We start from the raw sequence: 7877 nt of genomic DNA, 5'->3' as shown, positions 1-7877 counted from the left end.
CAGAACTTAAAGTAAAATTTTAAAAAAAGATGGTAAATTTCATGTTATATGTATTTTAACGCAATAAAAAATGTTGGAAGGAAAAAAAAAACAAAGGAATATATAAAGGAAATGGAGTATATGTACACAATGGAATACTATCCAGCCTCAAAAAGAAGGAAATCCTGTCATTTGTGACAACCTGGAGGACATTTTGTTAAATGAAATAGCCAAGCACAAGACAAATACCACATGATCTCACTTAAAAGTGGAATCTAAAAAAGTGAAGTCACGAGAGTGGCAGGCAGAATGGTGGTCAGTAGGGGCTGGAGGTGGGGGCATTGGGAGGTGTTGGTCAACGGGTACAAAATTTCAGTGAGGAGAAATAAGTTCCACAGATCTATTGTAGAGAATGGTGACTATGCTAAATAATATATTCTTGAGAATTGCTAAAGGAGTAGATTTTGTGTTCTCACCCCCGAAAAACAGTATGTGAGGTAATGCATATGTTAATTAATTTAGCCGTTCCACAATGTACACATATTTCAAAACATCACGTTGTACATGATAAATGGATATAACTTTTATCAATTTAAAAAATAATAAATTGCCATTGCAGAGTATTTATACAATAATGATACTGGAAACTTCAAATGTAAAAACCTTATTTAGATGAAGTCACATTCTCATTTGCTTTTTAATTATTAAATCAAAAAAATTAAAAATAGGCTTGTCTTTCAACCAAAGACTTAAGAAAGAGAGAGAGAAACCTTAGGAAGCTGTGATAACACAATTAATCAAAATAAAAGAGAAAATAATGGAACTGGAATATACAAAGAAGATGAAAACATTGATGAGTCCAACCAATGTTTCTATTAAAAAGACAATAAAAAGATAATCTCTGGAAAATCTAATCAAGAAGAATTATTTCCAACAAAAGCACATCATTATGAATGACAAAAGGATATAGACACAAATATAATAATTTTAAAGGTAGGGTATAAACAACTCTCTGAAAAGACATTTTAAAGTTTGAATGAAATGCATGCTTTTCTTAGGAAAGGATAAATAAACCAAGATCAATTTAAAATGGGGTTGAAAGTCAAATAAGCCAAAGTCATTTTAACTCTATCAAGGAGCTCTTACGGTGAAACTCAAATAAGCCAAAGAGAAAATTTTATGTCTATCAAGGATCTACTTTCAAAATAAAATTTAAAAAACTTCTTGTTCCAAATGGATTTGTGAGTGAGTCCTATCAAACTCCCAAGAAACTGATCATTTCTATGTGATTTTAGCCATTCCATGTCATAAAAAATATGAAAACTGTCCCAATTTATTTTTCCAATGTAACAGAGCTACATTAGTTATCCATTGCTTTATGATGAATTACCCCAAAACTTAGTGGCTTTAAACAAGAAGCATTTACTGGCTCACAGCTTTTGTGGGTCTGGGATTCAGAAGCAACAGAGGTGGGTAGTTCGACCTCCGAGTTTCTTACAAGGCTGCAGTGAAGGTGTTGGCTGGGGCAGCACTGATCTGCAGGCTTCTCTGGGGCTGCAGTTTGCAACTCCAAGATGGTTCATTTTCATGGCTGTTGGCTGAGGACTCATTCTTTTCTGGCCGTCAGAAAGCAGCCTCAGTTCCTCACCATGTAAGGCTCTCCATAGGATTGCTTAGATATTCTCATGACATGGCAGCCAGCTTCTCCAAGAATGAGTGATCTGAGAGAGAACAAGAGTGAAGTTGCAATGGTTTTTATGACTTAGGCTTAGAAGTCACACACTGTCATTTCTGCCTTATTCTATTCATTAAAATGAAATCGCTAAGTCCAGTCCATATTCAAAGGGAAGGGAATGAAGCTGCACATCTTGAAGGAAGTGTGTCAAAGAATTTGTGGATATATTTTAAAGCCAGCATAGCCTGCCTTCTGGCCACAAATGATTTACATTTCTTCCACAGGCAAAATATACTCACCCCTCCCCAAGACCTCCTCAAAGATCCATTCCCTTATATCATTAGCTACGTCCAGAATGTTTTCCCCTAAGTCAAGTCTAGATTGAATGGGGCTCGTTGGATGCATTTCCTGAAATGCAGCTCCTCAAATGCACTCCCTTCTGATTCTTTTGATTGGAGACCTGTGCACCAAAGAGAAAAGTTACCCGACCCTCACACATCCAATGTACAATGGTGGGGTGAGCATAAAATAATTGCTATTGACACTTGCTCAAAAAGGGAAATTGGAAGGCATGGAGGATTTGCCATACTAATTTTAAAATCCAGCCAGGCAAGCTGTAGATTTTTTTAAAATTAGGACTCAGTCCCATTCCTGCCTTGGCTCTTGGCTCTGTCCTCTGAACTCTGATTCTGCCTTCTGAATCATACTTTCATTTTCATAAATGGTAACCATGTTTGCAGCTGCAAAAATTTCTCAGCCTGCTTCCAGTCAGCATTTGTGGGTTCAAAGTTTACTTTTTGTTTTCTGTTTTCTCTCTCCCTTGCAGTCCAAGCTGGTGGTATTTATGCTAATATACTTCTTTTTAAAAGTTTGGGGGTCTTCTGCAAATCTAATTGAACCTTCATTCCATTAGACAAAAGCCACAGCCACAGATATCTTCAGGATAAATCCTTTCCTACCTTGAGCTTCTACTAAGGGACAATTCCCCTAAGCTTCTTGGAAGCTCTACTATTGGATTGAACAATTCTCTGAGGCACCACGTTATATCTTTCTGGGGTCTAAACAGAGGACTTTACAGTAATACTCCTAAATTTATCTGGAGGCAATACTTGCCCATGAGCACCCTGAATGTGATTTTTACCTGGAAGCCATTCTTTATCTTAGCATTGTTTGCCTTCAGGAGAGGCTAAGTTCCAAAAACACGAGTCCTAGCTCCTTTAATGTTTAATGGCCCTTCTTTAGATTCTCTCTCTCCTCTCACATTTTACTGTAAACAGCAATAAGAATCCTTATTTATCACTAGCTGCATCTGTATCACTTTGCCTGGAAATATCATCAGCTAGATTATCTAGTCCTTTATTCTACCTCCCACATTATCACAGGTGACAGTGTTGCTAAACTTTCTGCCAACATATAACCAAAGATGGCCTTTCCGCCACTTTTAATAAGATTTTTCCACTTTTGGAAAGCTCCAATTCATTTTGTTCTTGTTAATGTGACTTCATGAAAGTGCATTATCACGACATTGACTTTATGTGTAGGCGTTTTGTGTGTGTGTGTAAACATGTTGAAGCTGCCTCAATAAATGAAGAGATGTCCCTTTTGAAAAAAAAATATATTTTCCTCACTTTCCTTTAACAACTATGTCAAAAGCCATCATGCTTCTAAAATTGGTTTCTTCAAGGCCTTTCAACCTTTCTTCACTAACTGACTTCAGAGTCCTTCTAGCTTCTGCCTACTGCCCAGTTCCAAAGCTGCTTCCATATTTTAAGCTTTAGTTATGACAGCACCCTACTCTTGGTATCAAATGTTGTATCCATTAGGGTTCAATGAAAGAAGCAGATTAGAGCCGCTGGAACATATCTAAAAGGATCTGACTTGATCGGGTGGTTGTGGGAGCTGGCTGAGCTGTGTCTGTATTATGGTTGTGTCTGGTGGTGGAGCTTCAAGTCCTCAGGGCAGGCAGCTGGGAAGGGAGCACAGATATCAAGTGGAGTAAAGCAAACATGAGCTGGAGTTCCTGGGCACAAGCTGGATCAAACCCACGAGGACAGATGAGAGCCTGTGACAGTCCCACTGCCTTTTCTCTTGGTAAAATGCATCGAGAGACTAAGCATACAACTGGCTCTGGAGTCAGAGAAGCCAGGGAAGGTTCGAGGGAGGGTGGAGCAGTTGCTGGTCCAGCTGCTGCCCTGTGCCAATGAGGTGAATCAACAGACAAGTGACAGCGTGTGCACTCCAAAGGCACCTGCCCTGACCATCCACGTGGACAAACAAAAATGGCTGTGGCCTCATTACATCTCATACACAAATGTCTGTGGCCCAGCCTAGCTCAAAACTACAGAATAGGAAATTTGAGGAACTGGTTCAGTCTAACCTTAGTTCAGCCAGGCCAAATTGACATATTATAAAGTCACACAATGGTCCTAATACCAAAATGTGAAACCAACAGCCCACATTTCACCCTGAATAAAACTACAAACAAATCTCCTTTATGAAGATGAAATAAAAAATTCTAGCAATAATATTAGCAAGTGGAATCTGTAACTTTATTAAATGAATACGAATACTACTTCATGACCAAGGAAGGCATTTGTAGAAATAAAATTACAGTTCAATGTTAGGAAATTAGTGAATACTTTTTCCTTTCCAATACATTGACCAAATTATCCTCAAATTCACTTGGAAAAATAAATTGGTGAAAATATATTTGGGAGGATAAGTTGGTAGTATTAGCCAAGAAAAGAGGCTAAAAGAAGAGTCATCATGGAGAGAACTGCAGTCTGTAGAAGCTACCTCTATCTTCTAGAGATCTCTACAAAAAAGAAATTATATTTTGTACTGCAAACATTCTGCAGCCATCAGGCATGTCTTGAGCAACCCTGAGACTGCACTGTGAGCCCTAATTCTAGAACCAACATGGAGGGAGCAGCACATTTGGTGTGTTTTTGGAAGCTAAAGAAGTCTTTCAAGCCAACAAACAGTAATACTATAAAGTAACCTCTTCATCGTGTTTAATGTCATCACCATCTACCACAAATGGTGGCCCCCACTTACCTGGTCTCACCTGCCCCTACACACCTGAAGGGAAGAGATCATCAGAACTCCTCCACCTTGTCCTCCCTGCTCTCTCCCCTGCACCATCCTGTCCTCATCTCTCTCCTTTGTCCACCTTCCCTCCCTCTATCCTCCCTCATCCTCTGCCATAATCTGCTCCCTCCTGTATACTCTTCACAACCCTCCTGACACAGCCCCACACACTTGTACAAATGGGTGGTGCTGTCATATATGCATCTTCTTTTCTTATTTTGTAGAAATTTGTCTACATTCCTCTTTTCTGGGTTCTAATTCTTGGTTTACTCTGCAATAAATGATTCATTGTATTGAAATAAGCCAGGAAAATACGTGCAGGCACGTCCGCGAGTGTGAGGGATGTCCCTATAACGCTCCATTTACCATTATTTCTCATGACAAGATTTGGTTTGATTCACCCAGATTTGCCTTACATGTGGATTTCCAGAAATATATTTGCAGCCAAAAGATGCTTTTATTTAAAGCCAATGGTTCGCGTGGACTCACTATCCCCAAATCAAACTTTCTGTGCTCTGATGATCTCGTCCCTTCAGGTGGTTGGGCAGGTGAGACTGGAAAAGAACAGCTTTGCCATGCACCTGGGAATGGAGTCCCGGAGAAAGTAGCTTCCTGGGTCATTTGCCTGTGCGGGTAAGTTTTGAGTCCTGGTTGGATTAACTCCTAGCACAGAGAAGAGCAGCAGGAAGTGCTTTCAAAGCAGCGCTCTCGTGTAGTTCTTTGAATCAAGCCTGCATTTCTATTCTGTTCATTATTTCTATTTCCCAAGGTAGATTTCCTCCCTTTTCAACATAGCCCACTTTGGAAGATGCTGCTCAGAGCCACTTATCATCCATCCATCCATCTACTCATCATTTTGACCAAGCACCCCTATGAAGAAAGATCTAGGTGCTGAGAGCTGTAGGATAGACCAACCCCTGGCCTGCCCTGATAGGGAGACCCTTCCCTCCTGAGGCTAAAATCTCACACACTCCATCCTTTAAGTACTCAAGTGATACACACTCTGGAGTAACCAAACAGTTTTCTCACTGACAAATACTATCCAGCCTTAACACCATGTATAGCTTCCCTGGAAATTAGGTCTATTAAGACCATCTGAGGACACAGCTTGCCATCTTCCTAAGAGCACTGCTTTCATGCTGGGCAGAGAGTGCACTTAATGATCAGGCAGGTCTCAGGAGGCTGTGAGGGAAGGAACGATGCTTGAGATCAGAGACCAGGGAATTCGAGGAAATCCCGTCTGCCTATGGTGGGGCTCAGCTGGTGAATCAGTGCCAGCACATCTGAACTGCCAGGTGAGTTCTTTCTCTGTGCTGAGCCTATGTGGGGGCAGCTTTCCCTGCAGGATTCTGAACCACCCCCGAAGAGATTCCTGAAGGCCTGCCACGTGACCAGAGAGAGATGGACCACTGGGGTCCCTGCAGAAGACCCTGAAAAGAAATCAGGAGTCAGAGGATGATGGTGGTGTGCGTGGACCCTCGCTAGCCCTGACCAGAACAGCTGCCCTCACCACGGCCAGGGATGGATCCGTTCATGGCTCTATCCAGCCTGCTCTTTGGTACCAAGCTGTCATCTTCTCAGGTCTTGAAGAAAGAGTCCTTCACACAAGCAAATTCTAGGATGGGCAGAGGGAAGGAACTGGAGTTTGGACCATGACTTAGTTTGTAAGACAAAAGGCTCTGAACCATGAATTTCAGAGAGTTTCCCTGGACACATGTATTCCCTGGATTCGTGTAAGATCTGAAACAAAAGACGTTGTGTAATCTATATCCCTTGATGAGACTCACTTTATCTGTCAAGGCAGGGCAGGGCTCAATACAGACATATTTTAGATTCTGAAATTCATTACCGAGGAGCCTAAAATTTTATTATAAGGGGTTCAGCAAGATAGGTATTGGAATGTTTCCAAAGTTGATATGCTCAGCAGAGAGTCGTATATTAAAGACGATGTTTTAGAGGGTCTTTTTCTTATTGTTGTTGCTGATGACATTGGCTTCTGCTGACTTTTTTCCTTCATAATTTAGTGTGATGGGTGGGTCACGCAGCAATTATGTGTTGAGTGCTTAACGTGTAAAAACCCAGGGGCAAGGAGCTAAGGGGAGCCCCCAGAAGTTGAAGTAATTGAAAGCTGAACCTGAGGAACATTGAACAAATCTATATAGGAGTGGAATTGGGTTGAGCCATCTGCCAAGCGGGCAGGTTGTGCCGGGGACCAGGCCTGGGTTTGAACTGAGTTTGGAAGGACGTGATAGGCATGCTGGGTCCGAGAGGGACAGCACAAACCCTGGTGTAGAAGCAGGGCTGGGGTCTCTGCAGATGTGAAGACCAGCTTTGCAGGTATGGGGGGACCATGGCGGAGCTGCAGATCCCTGAGCCAGGATTCCATCCTCCCATCCTGAATATGGCAGCCGTGGTTTTCAGGGCCCTCTGCTACTCACAGTGTGACCTACAGGGCACCAGCATTGGTCCGGTTGTATAGCTCCTGACTAGTTTCCAAAGGCAGACTTGTTCCATCCTTAAAAACTGAAGCCTAGCCGGGCGCGGTGGCTCACACCTGTAATCCCAGCACTTTGGGAGGCCGAGGCAGGTGGATCACGAGGTCAAGAGATTGAGATTATCCTGGCCAACATGGTGAAACCCCGTCTCTACTAAAAATACAAAAATTAGCTGGGCGTGGTGGTGCACACCTGTACTCCCAGCTACTCAGGAGGCTGAGGCAGGAAAATCACTTGAACCTGGGAGGCAGAGGTTGCAGTGAGCCGAGATCGTGCCACTGCATTCCAGCCTGGGCAATAGAGTGAGAGTCCATCTCAAAACAAAAACAAAAACAAAAACAAAAAACCGAAGCTTTACTGCTAGCTGCTCCTCGTGCAGGCGGAGGAGCTCCAAAGTGTTTGCTGCAGGTGGCCAAGTGGCATGTGGCTCTGTCTTGGTCACTGGTCCCGTCTGTGTCCAAGCTGGCATGGCTGGTCTTGGCTCCTAATACTGTGCTCATCCTCATGTAGTTGCCCCCTCTGGGTAGGTGGGGGACCCCACTCCTGTGGCCTCCTCCCACACTGACCCGTAATTCACTGGGGCCACAGCTCTGTTTTAGCACAGGTCCTCTCAGTAAAGGGGAGCTTAAGACCGGTTG

The sequence above is a fragment of the Pongo abelii genome, chromosome 8 (assembly GCF_028885655.2).
Source record: "Pongo abelii isolate AG06213 chromosome 8, NHGRI_mPonAbe1-v2.0_pri, whole genome shotgun sequence".
NCBI classification, from domain to species: Eukaryota; Metazoa; Chordata; class Mammalia; order Primates; family Hominidae; genus Pongo; species Pongo abelii.
Note: the sequence above shows the minus strand (reverse complement) of the source record.